We start from the raw sequence: 14435 nt of genomic DNA, 5'->3' as shown, positions 1-14435 counted from the left end.
GAGAGGAAAATAGCAAAGACGACTACTGAAATTTGTGAGAACTTTAAAGAACAGGCAATATGAGCTTTGGGAGAAAATGCAGAGAGAGAGAGAGAGAGAGAGAGAGAGAGAGAGAGAGAGAGAGAGAGAGAGAGAGAGAGAGGAAAATAACAAAGAAGACTACTGAAATTTGTGAGAGAACTTTAAATAACAGGCAATATAAGCTCTGGGAGAAAATGCATACAGTTTTTGTAAATGAAGATTTAAGTGCTGGTACAAATCCCTAGTTGTACAAAGAACTGCAAATATGAACTATACAAATACAAATTACACAAATCTGGTGCAAGTATGAATTAGAAAGGTTACAGCTAGTGGAACAAGTGATGAATCAAAGCTGAAAGAATTAATGACAAATGTACATGCTAACTTAAGATTAATTGCAGTTGGCAGTCATGCATTCTAAAATTTTCCATTTGTAGGCTCTGTATTGAAAGCAAATTACTTCCAGTCCACCCTAAGAAAAGAGTTCTAACAAGTGACTAGAATATCCATTCCTAACTCAGTCGAAAGAAGGAAGCCAAGAACCTAGGCAGTGGAAAGGAAATTGATATTATAAGCTTTGTTCGATAAGCCAAACTCTCATTGAGGAAATCCAACATTCTTCAATGTAATAACACCCTAAAACCTAAACCTCGCTAGTCGGGAAAAAAATAAAATAAAATCAACATCACTAGTAATCATTAAAAGAATATGTTCCATTTTTGAAGTGATGAAACCAGTTTGAGTCTCTCACCACTATATCTCTACCTCTAGCCATAGAAATAAATTTGATTGCAGTGTGACAATCTTCACAAACACAGATTCTTAAATTCCCTTGATAGGTTTTGGTTTGGATATGCTTATAAGACCAAATGCCATAGCTATTTTCTCACTGTGCTGAAACAAATATTGCTCCTTTAGTTCATCCTCGACATCATGGAGAACAAAATCTATATCGAGTACATAGCCCAATTCCTTTATTTTTGTAGCCAATTGGTTCAGTTCATGATTGTTGGGAAATATAGACCCCGGTTGATATAAATAACAAGTTTTAAATCCAAGTTGTGAATTAGATTTATTATGAATAAAACTCGTTAAAACAAACAAATATCAATATCATGTCAATAATGAATGCAGGCGAAAAGTAAATAAGACAAGATATGATGACCCAGGAAAACCAATGAAACAAACTAGTTTCATAGTAAAAAACCTAGGGGGAAACCTTCCCGAAAAGCAATCCACTATAGTAAAGAGAAGTTTCAGATCTAGCACAAAACCTTTGTCCCTAGACTATACAATCCCCGTAGATGAACTTACAGCAGAAACCTTTTACCGCTTCAGAACCTCTAAACTCTTCAATATATGAACACCACCCTTTTTGTTACATGGATTCTAGTACGTGACTAACTCCTTTGCACGAATTCCAGTACATGACTCACTCACCAACTTAAGGAAGATGTTGGCTACAAAATTCTTTATTTCATCAACAATGAAGATCAAGAATCACTTGGTTACAAAACCCTAAGATGCAAAGACGCAGTAGCTTCTTTTAGAGAGAATAAGGCATCGGTACCTTTTGCATATGTTCTCCTTTTTTTATTCTCTTATGTGATGGCCTTTAAAATAAGCCTTATATAGGTCTAGGGTTGTGAGAAAAGAAATCCTATACAAATACATAAGCTTGGGCCGAAAATCAGATCTGGAAATCTGAATTCCTGTAACCTCGATCAATCGGGAGGTGTCGAGCTTTAAATTTCAACAGATATAGCTATCGAGAAGCTATCAAGGAGCTATCGATGAGACAGAATATTTCTCAATCAATCCACCTAGCTATCGAGAGGTGTCAAGATTATGATAACAATCAACTGAAGAGCTCGATAGATAGCCTACCTGTCGAGAGGTGTTGAGCAGCTGTCGAGATATCTATCCGTAGGTGTCAAGCTATCTATCTAGCTTTAGTGAACAGCTTTTCTTCACTTGTTTCTTGGTCCAATCCTCATGGCTTTAATACTAGACTTGAACAACATGTTTCTTGAAGTATTAGACACATCCTAGATCTACCCAAATACAAGTAAAGTGCGTTTTTGTCAAAGGATTAGCCAATTACATAAAAGAATGACATATGTTCTTAACAAGTGAAACACATATGTCATAACAATGATAAATATCTTGTGCTAGGTGGTGTGAAGTGTACCCAACATGGAATTTGCGCACCATATTTTCCACCTCAATCTAGCAACCTACTTTTTTTTTATTAAACCCATTTGTTATCATTGTTTAAATAACGGTTTTCAGTGTTTAAACAATATTACACGTATTTTTATACTCTTTTTCACTCATACATATTTTCAAAAAATACAAACGACGTTACTAGAACAACATTACCAAACATGCCAGTTTCTCTCTTTCAATTTTTTTCTAATTATTGCCACATTGTTCCATTGACTTGAGGAAGCATGCAAGTTTGATAGTAAGATATATGCTACTGGATCATATGGGTTTTGCTTAAGAATCATCTTTGTAGCATGTTCCCCAAGTTCTTTGTTGCCATGAACCCAACAGGCATCAAGAAATGTAAGCTAGACTAGCACATCAGCCTTGAAAGGCATTGAATTAATGAATTAAAGTGCTTCTAAAAGGGATCCAAATCAGCCCAATAAACCAACCATACATGCGTAATGTTCCATTCTCGAAACAATCCCATGTTCAGTATACATTGAGTTGAAGAGTTTCTAGCCCTTGGAAATTAGCCCCAAATGGCTAAAAGCTGATAAAATAGCAATATAGGTGATCTCATTTGGTCTAACACCATCCTCAAGCATTTTATGGAACATTTCCAATACTTTAGAGGTGAATCCATGTTTGGCAAAACCAGTATTCATTGAAGTCCAAGATATAACATTTCGACCTCCCATATCATTAAAAACTTGAAATGCAGCTTCTATATTTCCACACCTAGAATACATGGAGATTAAAGCATTATAGATGCTTTGATTTGGCGCAAACCCTGATTTTAGCACCCGTGCATGAATCTACTCACACTTACCAACTACACCGATACTAGCAGCTCCACTCAAAGGCTTTTTCAGAATTCAAATTTTTGGCATATGCTTCAACAATCATGTTGTAAGCATTCGATGTAATCTACAAATTATTCTATTTTACCATCTCAATATCTACTTTATCATTTATACCATACTATTTTACAACACTCCCAACATCCCAACTTTTATTTTCCTATTCTACTCATTAAAATAATATTTCTACACAATAAAATAATATATCCCTCAATTACCATCATTTACAATACAATACATTATTTATTCTTTCTCTCTCATTTCTACACGATCTCTCATTTCTACATAATAAAATAATATATAGTTATATTCGTTTCTTTGACCTAGGTCTGGTGGCGCTAGACTTTGGTTTCTAGAACATTGTTTCCTACTTCGTAGGAATTACGTTCCCTCACGTAGCTTACTGCGTTAGGGCTTAGGGTTTTCACTGTTGTTGTAAGGAAGGTGAGTAACGCTACCATGGAGAATCTTGAAGAGGCTTGGACTCGCTTATCATTGTTTGAACATGAGGGTGAAGTTTTCAACTTTGAAAACCAAGTGTGTAGAAAGGAGTATACGCTTGCAGCGAAGTTTTTTATATAGCATGCCATCAATATTGACGCCGTTGTGCATACCCTTAAACCTCTGTGAAAGACTAAACAGGATTTTGAGATCCAAGATATCGGCAATCATATTTTGCTGTTTGTTTTTGAGAATGAATTGGATGTTAACCAAGTTTTGCTGGGGGAACCTTGGAGTTTTGATAAGTACTTAGTTATGCTGTGTAGGTATGATGATGATAATTCCCTCCGGCGGCTCCGCTTTGATATCGCGAAGTTTTGGGTTCAGGTACACGGTTCACCGGTTCGTTATATGGTTATGGAGATGGCAGAGAGCCTCTGTAAATCGACGGGAAGGGTGATTCATTCAATTGATAGATCTGAAACAAAGTGTGGTGATTTTATGCGAATAAGGGTGGAGGTCGATGTGCACGAACCATTGTGCAAAGGGAGTAGAGTTCGCTTTTGTCCGGATAAGGAAGGCTGGGTGACATTTCGGTATGAACGGTTACCTATATTTTGCAATTGGTGTGGGGTTTTGAATCATGACTCTAAGGAGTGCGACTTGTGGCTTCAAAGTAAGGGCGAGTTGAGAACAAAGTCACAAGAGTATGGATCATGGTTAAGAGCTGATACTACTAGTTTGCTTAGGAAAAAGGTGGTTCGAGTATGTGGTATGGGGGCTCCTAATGCTAGTTCAACCCAAGGGCAGCCAGCAATGGAAAGGCCAACCATGAACACATGCACTAAAGTGCCTAATTCGGTTGAGTTATAGCAAGAAGAGCAAAGGGTGTCTAAGTCAAATGTCGATGGTGAGAATGGTTCAGGGTTGGTGGTTCCAACTAAAGGTGCTTTATCAAATATTTTGAGTAATGAGGAGGCTTTCCAAACTCACTTGAAAGAAATTGATATGGAAGTGGAGGGTCATATGCACACGGATAAGGGATTGCATGAGGGTGGGGCCGATTTTGTGGAGAAGTCAAATGTGGCTGATATTAGTAAAGGTAGGATGGCATCTTTTGTTCAACCTAGCATGGATGTTACTAAGGCTGGTTCTCTAATGGAGCAAGTAAATGGTTGTCAGCCAATTCACGCAGATTTGGTGGAACATGACCAGAATGAGACAGGGACATTATTAGTGGATTTGGGCCAGTCCAATAGTGAACTTGGGCTGAATGCCAGAACTTGGAATAGGTTGTAGGTCTAGGCCAAGGTTGTGGGTACAGTAAGTCCAAATGATGTGGAGGTGGGCACTAAACGTGAACATAAGGCAATTCTTAATTTGTCTGAGTGCTCTGAAAATCCTGAGTTGAAGAAAAGGAAGGAAGATGATGAAGTTCTTGTGGTGAGTGATTTATTAAAAAATGAATTTGGATCGGTGGTGGCTGCAAGGCAGCACCGCTAGAAGTAATGAGTACTTTAAGTTGGAACTATCGGGGGCTTGGGAACCACCGCACAGTTCAGGCTTTACAGAGCAATGTGGAGAGAGAAGTTCCCAGCTTAGTTTTCCTTATGGAGACTAAGATTCCTAGAAAGCAACAATATAAGATGAAGGAAATTCAGAATTCCATTGGTTTTACTCAAGGTTTAATTGTACCTAGTGAGGGTTAGAGTGGGGATTTAGCTCTTCTTTGGAAACCTAAAACTGTTGTTAATATCAGGGGTTATTTTAAGTGGTTTATTGATGCTAAGATCATTTGTAGCAATGGGCAAGGAAGCTGGTGCTTCACAGGTTTTTATGGTCAGCCAGATACTAGTAAGAGTGAGGAGACTTGGCAAATTCTGGAGGCATTTGGATGTAGCAATACATTACCTTCGCTGTGTATTGGGGATTATAATAAGATCCTCAGTAATTCTGAAAAATTAGGAGGACAGCTTAGATCGGAGAGACAGATGGATAGATTTCGGGAAGTTGTGGATGTATGCCATTTTAGGGATTTGGGGTATACAGGTGCAAGGTATACTTGGTCAAGACATTTTGAGAGTGGAGATAGTGTATGGCTCGATTGCATCAGGCTATGGCTAATGAGGAGTGGATGAGGAAGTTTGCTAATGCTAGAGTGGCCCATATATCAACACTAGAGTCAAATCATTGCATGCTTTACCTCCAATAGGGCCGAGACACCAGGAACAGAATGAGAATAGGGAAGTTATTTAGACTTGAAGCCATGTGGCTTCGTGATCCTCGCTGTCCAGAGGTGGTTAGTGAGGCCTAGGAATGTGGACTTTCATTTTCTTCGGGTTTTCCAATCCACAATTGCTTGCAATCTTGTAGGGAGGCTTTGAAACGGTGGAATAAGGTGGAGTTTGGCCATGTGGGGCGTCATATTTCGGATTTAGAAGCCAATCTACAACGGTTAGAGTAGCAACCGGAGCTTAATGGTAAGGAAATTTGAAGTGTGAGGAAGGAGTTGGGTTCATGGCTAGACACTAAAGAGGTCATGTGGCAGCAGCGTTCTAGGAATATGTACTTGGTGGTTGGTGACCAGAACACTTGGTTTTTTCATGTTAAAGCTTCTAATAGAAATCAGAAAAATTTGATTAAAGGCATGGAGGATAGTTCAGGTACTTGGCAGGACACTCCTGAAGCAATTGAGAGTATTGTCATAGATTATTTTTCATTGCTATTCACCACTTCCAATTCGTCTGATATTGGGAGAGTAGTTGATACAGTGCAAGCAGTGGTTTCTAAGCCTATGAATAGTTTGCTTGGCTGTGACTTTCAGGCAATGGAGGTGCAACAAGCTCTTAATCAGATGCATCCTACAACAGCCCCTGGCCCTGATGGTATGCCCCCTCTCTTTTATCAAAAATTTTGGTCTCTTTTTGGTGATTGTGTCACATAAGAAGTTTTGGATTTTTTGAATCATGGGATAAATCCACCGAATTTTAATGACACTGATATTGTTCTTATTCCTAAAGTTAAGAATCCCCGTGAAATTACTGAGTATAGGCCTATAAGTCTTTATAATGTTATTTATAAACTTGCTTCAAAGACTGTAGCTAATAGGCTTAAAACTGTTTTGTCTAGCATTGTTAGTGAAAACCAAAGTGCTTTCACAAAGGGTCGATTCATAATTGATAACATTCTTGTAGCATATGAGACTATGCATCATATCAGCCAGAAAAGAACTGGGAAAGTTGGGGAGATGGCGTTGAAACTTGATATGAGCAAGGCGTATGATAGGGTGCAGTGGGCTTGTTTGAAGGGTATTATGGAAAAGCTTGGCATTCATAGAAGAATGGTGGAGATTATAATGAGATGTGTCAGCACTGTTACTTATTCTGTTCGGATTAATGGGCAACCTAAAGGGCGTATTATTCCTTCTGGGGGTTTACGTCAAGGGGACCCTCTTTCTCCTTACTTATTTTTACTTTGTGCTGAGGGCTTGTTTGGTTTACTTAGACAATAGGTGGAGAGAGGCAATATCAAAGGAGTAGCCGTTTGTCGCGGTGCTTCTCGTATTTCTCACTTATTTTTTTTGCAGATGATAGCCTGATTTTTTGCCAAGCTACCTTGGAAGAGTGTGAAGTTTTGCAGCAGGTTTTTTCAATTTATGAATCAGTGTCTGGGCAACAACTGAATAGGAGTAAAACTTCTTTGTTTTTAAGTAGAAATACTCCAAGGACGATTTAGGAGGAGATACAAAGGAGGTTTGGGGCTCCAGTGATTCGGCAGCATGAAAAATATTTGGGGTTACCTTCTTTGGTGGGGTGATCTAAGAGGAATACCTTCAATGATCTTAAGGAGAAGTTGGGGAATAAATTATTTGGCTGGAAGGAGAAGTTTCTGTTAAGTGCAGGCAAAGAAATCTTGATTAAATCAGTAGCCCAAGCTATTCCGGCCTATACTATGAGTTGTTTTAAGCTCCCTGATGCTCTGTGTGATGAACTTGCTGGCATGGTGAGGCAATTTTGGTAGGGGCAACAGGAAAACCATAATAAATTGGCATGGCTAAGCTGGGACAAGATGTGTGCACGAAAAGAGGTAGGAGGTATGGGCTTTCGAGATTTGAAAGCTTTTAACATTTCTTTGTTGGCTAAACAGGGGTGGAGGCTTCAGAATTGTTCAAATTCATTATTTCACCGAGTGTATAGAGCTAAGTATTTTCCGAATGGTGATTTTTTAAATGTGTTGTTGGGGAGGCATCCATCATATTCTTCGCGTAGTATTATGGAAACTTAAAAGGTTGTTCAATTAGGATGTCGCTGGCAGATTGATAATAGAGGCTCGGTTAGCTTGTGGGGAGATAAGTGGTTGGCCTCCCTGCCATCGCACAAGCCTGCAACTGTTCCTCATTTCTTCCCTGATGATGCCTTAGTTTTTGCCCTTATTTATCCAAAGACAGCAACTTGGAAGTCAGATATAATCCATGAGGTTTTTCTTCCTTTCGATGTCGAAGCTATTCTTTCTATTCCTCTTAGTCCGTCACTGCCTGCTAATAGGCTAATTTGGACCTACACTCCTTCAAGCCGGTTCACAGTGAGTAGTGCTTACCGTGTAGCTTGCCAAGCTCGGTATGACACTCATCAGGGAGAGAGCTCGACCTCACAGCCCGTGGTGTCCTTTTGGCATTGTATCTGGAAGTTGCCGTTGCCCAACAAAATCAAAGCTTTTACATGGCATGCTTGTAGGAATATCTTGCCCATGAAAGCCAATATGTTTTCTCGGAAAGTAACCAAGGATGATGTTTGTGATGAGTGTGGGACTGCTGTGGAGTCCATGGTTCATGTGCTTTGGCATTGTGCTAAAGCTAAGGAGGTGTAGTCAGCTGCGAATATTAATCTCGGTTTAGACGTTGGAGAGGTGAGGGGTTTTATTGATCTGGTTTGGTATGCTCAGAACATGAAACAGTGGTTGGTTCAGGAGTTGGCTCGGCTATTTTCTGTGGCTTGGGGCATTTGGTCCAATAGAAATGAGATTCGGGTAGGGGGGGCCTTGCAAATCGGCTTTTGGTATTGCTGGCTGGATGTTGGAGTTTTTGGAGGAGTTTCAAGTGGCAAACCATTGTATTAAGATCAAGACTCTTGAGGTAGATGTTGGTTGGGTTCTTCCTCAGCAACCGTGGCTTAAAGTTAATGTTGATGGTGCAGTTTTTGAGAGACAGCGAGCTGCGGGTGTTGGTGTCGTTATCAAGGACCATCTCGGGTTGGTGTGTGCTGCACTGAGCATGAAGATCCACGCTCCTTTGGGTTCTTTGGAGATTGAAGCCAAGGCGATGGAGGAAGGAATGCGGTTTGCTTGGGATCATGGTTTCAGTTCAGCTATCTTTGAAGGCGATTCAATGGTGGTTCATAACTCTCTCATCGGATCAATCACTTCTCCTGCCAGTATCTGCAATCTGATCTCTGGCTCTTTAATTCAAGCTACTCGGTTCAGAGAATGTTCATTTTCTGTTGTGCCAAGGTGTGGTAATAAAGTAGCGCATGGGTTAGCCCAACATGCTAAGTCTTTATTCGAGTCTATCATTTGGTTAGAAACTTGCCCTCCTTTTGTGGAGCATTTAGTGACCTCTGATGTAATGTTTTCTTCTTCTTAATAAAACTATCGTAGTTCACATAAAAAAAAAAAATATATATATATATATATATATATATATACCACTGAACATCACCCACAGCCACCAAAAATCACCACCACGACGGCAACCCTCACCACCACCACCACCACCACCACCACCACCACATCAATCACAAATCCACCGCCACCAGAAAGAAAAAAAAAAAAAAAAATCCATGGCCATACCCATACCCATACCCACGGCCAAACCCATGGCCAAAATCCATCACTGAGAGAGCCACCAACCTCTCTTTCTCCCTCAACCTCTAGCACCAACCAAAACCCATACCCACTGGCCAAACCCACAACTAAAACCCACGCCGATCGTTGATCGCCGATTGCCAATCCATCTTAATTGCCACCAACTCACAAAAACCAAAACCACCGAACCAAGCAATGATGAAACCCAGCCACCCACACCACCAAAAATGAAACCCATCCATTGATCCATGAAACCCATACCACCAAAAATGAAACTCATCCACCGAAAATGAAACCCACACCACGGAAGATGAAACCCAGCCACCGATTCATGAATTCCATGCCACATCTCCACCATGGAGGCTTGATTCAAGGGAAGATAGAGAGGAAAAAAAGAAGAGTGGATGATCTGTGGAGCTCCGTTGGTGCTTACCCATAGGTTGATGATCACAGTGGAGCTCCGTTGATTGTAGAGAAGAGGGAGAAAGAGAGGAAAGTGAGTGAGAGATAGAAAGACAGAAAGAGATGGGAGACTGTGTGATGAGAGAGAAAAGCAGGAATAAAATATTAGTTTTTTTTTTTTTTTTAGAATTGTGGTACAGTGCAATTCTACCTTTGGAATTGCACTGTAGCACTATTGCAAATTTTTTTGCAATAGTTGGTGTTTACAATTCCTGATGCTGCTTGATTTTTGGGCAAAAATGCTAAAATTTGCCAAGATATGACATATGAAAGTCCCAGTGCTGATGCTCTAAAGAAATTAAATTCTTCCCAAATAGCATATCAAAAGCTTTATGAGCATCTTCCATCATGCTAGACCTTGCATGCATTCTAATAAGAGAATTTCCCACACAATTAACCAATGCAAGACCAAGTTTCATAGCATGTCTGTAAACTTGCTCACCCATACAGGGATCAGAAAGATTTGCACATACCTTAAGGACACTAGAAAAGGTGAAATGATTTGGTGAAACATGACCCTTGATCATTTCACAAAAAAGTTCAATAGCTTCCTTATCACGCGCTCCACTTTGCATGTATCCTGTGATAATTGTTGGTCAAAACATGTCTACCAAACAGCACCTTACACTAACATCTAAAGCCAACCTCGTCCGTATGACCCAAGAATGCAATTGCTGCCCAAGATTTTACAATTCTAACTCTGTACAAGCCAAAATAACTCCACCAAACGTAAATCGATCCGATACATACTCACTCAAAAACATATCCAAAAACAAATCTACAGCTTCCATTGGGTACCCAAATTGCATAAACCTAGTTATCATCAAAGTCCAAGTAACCGCATTCTTCTCAGGCATTTTCTTAAACACCTTATATGCTAAATCCACATCACCACCACCCTTCACAAACATATCAATCAACGCACACCTAACACACACATCAGACTCAAAATATCCACTTTTGATAACAAACCCAAAAACCATTTCCCCGATGGGAACATTTTTTGCATTCGAACATGCATGAATCACTGCAAAAAAGCAATACTCATTTGGGCAGAGCCCATTTTCAAGCATTTGAAGAAACGTGAAAATGGCTTCAGTTCCCATATCATTATTTGCAAAACAAGAAACCATAACAGTCCATGAAACCAAGTCTCTCAAATCCCCTATATCATCAAAAATGGATTTTGCTTTAGCCCAATCCCCACTTTTTGAGTACAAGCTGATGAGAGAATTGAGAATGAGAGAGTTGAGGTGGAGTTGGTAGTGAGTCAAGTAGTTGGTGTGAACGAGTTTGCCGAGTTGGAAGTTCTAGGACCTTATACAGGACTTGAGGCAGTGGCGACGCCACGTTGGTCCCAGGGTGTTCCCAAGATCCCCCTGAATTGAAAAAAAAAAATTTATATATAATATTTAAATTTTTTTTATTTGTATACCCTTAAAAAAATTTTAGGAAACCCTCAAATTAAAATTAGGAACACCCTAAAAAGAAACATATTATATTTGTTCGACTTTCAAGTAAAAAAAAAAAAAAAAAGCCCAAAAAAAAATATATTTGAACTAAAATCTGAAAAAAAAAAAAAAATTGTAACAGAGCAAGCGAAGCCCATGGATTCTCCAAAAAAACAATGGACGACAAGCCCAACATCAAGCCCAACAGATGGTAGCAAACCCAATAACCCACAGATTCTCAAAAAAAAAAAAAAAAAAACCAAACCTAACCTAATATACTGAAATTAGATCGGGCCTCAAACACTTCACAGACACAAACATTTCACAAATGCAAGTCAAACAAGTCGCAACAACCACAGAAGACAACAACTAACGGAATGGATGGAGGAGATCGCCCACCAGATCGGGCCTTAAACTCGATCTCCCATTCAAACGGACGGCAACTACATCTCGACGTGCTGCTCGATCGGTCTTCCTAGCCTCGCCACTATGCCCAACAGCGTCACCCATCAGCCTTAGGCCTCCCTACTCCTTTAACCTCAAGGTATTTCATCTCTGTCTTAGTCTCTCTCTCTCTTCATCTCAGTCTCTCAATCTCTCTCAGTCTCAGTCTCTCTCTCTTCGTCTCAGCCTCTCTTTATGAGTAATATTTCTCCTGTTTTTGGCTTTATGCCTTTAGCCGATGTTGGTGTTTATTTATTTATTTTATTTTGAGAATATCCGGTGTTGGTGTTGGTGTTGGTGTAACTCAGTAACTGTGTAAGGTCTTTATGAATAATAACGTAATATTTACCTTGTTTTTGGCTTTATGCCTTTATCCGATGTTGGTGTTTTTTTTTTTTTTTTTTTTTTTTTTTTTTCAAGAATATCCGATGTTGGTGTAACTCAGTAACTGTGTAAGGTGTTATTCTTGGTGAGATTATTAATTGTCTTTTAGTATTGGTGTTGGTGTCTTTTGGTGAGATACAATAAATTGGCTTTATCTAATTGGTTCTAGTCTTGTGATTGGGGCCCATGGGGCATTGGGCTTTGTCTGTTGAATTGGAGGGTAGATGGGGCATGGGGCTAGGGTAGTGCAAGTTTGCTGTGTGCTAGTGCTAGTGCAAGTGTGCAACAAATAATTAATAAATATGGTTGTGTGCTGTGTGCTAGTTGATTAGTTCAACTAGGACTTAAGCTATATGGCCTATATATTTTTGTGTTGCAAAATTTATTGACTCTATTTTTTTTTTTTTTTTTCCGGTTAAGTAATAGTGTGATATTTCAAGTAGTGAAGTATCAAACAACCATAGTAATTAGTTGAACTAATTAATTTTGTTTGTTTGGGATATTAATTAACCAATAATTAATTGGAGAAAGCAACTAATAAATAATAATTAATAATTTAATTAATCAATACTTTATATAAGACAAACATATTAAATTATGTTAGGTTAAACAACAATTAATAAAATAACAATATAACAAATTATAGTTTATAAAAGACAAACAAATTAATGAAACAACTAAACAATAATACATTTGGGAAAAATTCCTAGAGCCGCCACTGGGAAAAATTATGCTACTTAAGGAACACCCTGGGAAAAATTTCTGGAGTCGCCATTGACTTGAGTAAGAGAGAGTAGGTGGTGAGGTCTGGGTGTGTACCCTTTTGGGCCATGAGATCAAGGGTGGAGATTGCTTTGTGGAGGTGGCCCACATTGAGGTGGTCAATGAGACAGTGGTTAAGGGGTTCACAGTTTGGATTTTGTGGTGATGATAATTGAAGGTGATGGCGGGAACGAGTTGAGGGTTTGATAGAAAGTAATAAAGGTAGTTTGGAGGCAGAGGAAACAGAGAGGCCTAGCATGTTTCTTCCAACGGGCTAGAATTATACAAGAGGCCGGGCATGTTGCATTTTATAGGTTTGGGTATTGGGTTGTTTGTTTTGTTATTTTATTTGTTATATAATTTTTTTTTTTAATTTCGTTGGAGAATTTCACTAAGATTAATTGCATATCACAGAGTATACTGTACAACAATCCTCACTATTAATCAAACTCCTACAGACAATTGACTCCACCTGCCATAACTAGTAACTGAGTAATTTAAGGACCTTCCACCTTTAACAAGTTAAGCAGTTTACCCTAGGAGGCTATATAATAAAAAATTGTGAATATCCATATATCTAAGGGACAATATTCGACGCAAACGCGAACATGACACAAGCATGACACAATATTTGTAAATTAGGGTTGAGTTTTAGCTGGTTTGTGCTAGATTTGGGTTGATACGTACTCACCCATTTAATAATCTTGTCATTTTAAGTCAGATACACATGAAACTCATTTCGACCAATTTGACTCCATCTCTAGTGTAGATATATCATCTATAGCGATATCTATGAATGTTTGGTTTGTACACCATTCACTTTTATAGCGATATCTATAAGTATTTGGTTTGTACACTATTCACTTTTATATTAATATCTATGAATATTTGGAAGTTTTTATAAACTTTTTTCTTATTAATTTATTTTTTTCTTGTATATAACAATGTATATAGTGTCACATCAATTAAAGTTTTTGGCTAAAATCCAAAAGTTTTATATTTGAACAAATTTTTTTTTTTTTGGTATTAAAAGTTTTTTGTTTTTTGTTTTTGTCATTGTAGTCCTTATCCTTTTGTTTATTGTCGGTTATAAATCTAAATGGAATGTCATTTTATCATACCCAATGACAATTTTATAGATAGTTAATAGATGGAAGGACCAAACTTGAGAGCGGTTAAATGCGTTTGGGTACATGTTGATGGTATGCATACCAACTCCATATGTCAGGAACATTTTCATTCAATGGGACAACTCTAATTGAGCAGACAGGTTGATTAAGGAATATTAAATTAGCTGCCTGATCTATTCCAGAGCTAAACCTTGAACGATTCTGCACAACAATATTTGGAAGGATTCCTTCTCTGTTGGAGGCAGGGCAGCCACTGAATTATTGTAGACTTTGTAGTTCACATGAATTGATTGCTTAACCATGCATATGAATACTGAAAGCAATTTTTACAATGGGGCTATTGTCACTCCAACATAAATTGCCCGGTTTTTCAGCATTGTTTGTTAACTTAATCAATTACACATTCA

General features: G+C 38.6%; 1 pseudogene; it reads right to left on the bottom strand.

The window, feature by feature from the left end:
* Positions 1-709: 709 nt before the first annotated feature.
* On the bottom strand, positions 710-13157 carry LOC126700690 (pentatricopeptide repeat-containing protein At3g49170, chloroplastic-like; annotated as a pseudogene).
* Positions 13158-14435: the final 1278 nt, after the last annotated feature.

This window comes from Quercus robur, chromosome 9, assembly GCF_932294415.1.
Source record: "Quercus robur chromosome 9, dhQueRobu3.1, whole genome shotgun sequence".
Classification (NCBI taxonomy): domain Eukaryota; kingdom Viridiplantae; phylum Streptophyta; class Magnoliopsida; order Fagales; family Fagaceae; genus Quercus; species Quercus robur.
This window is presented reverse-complemented; position numbering and strand designations above follow the sequence as displayed.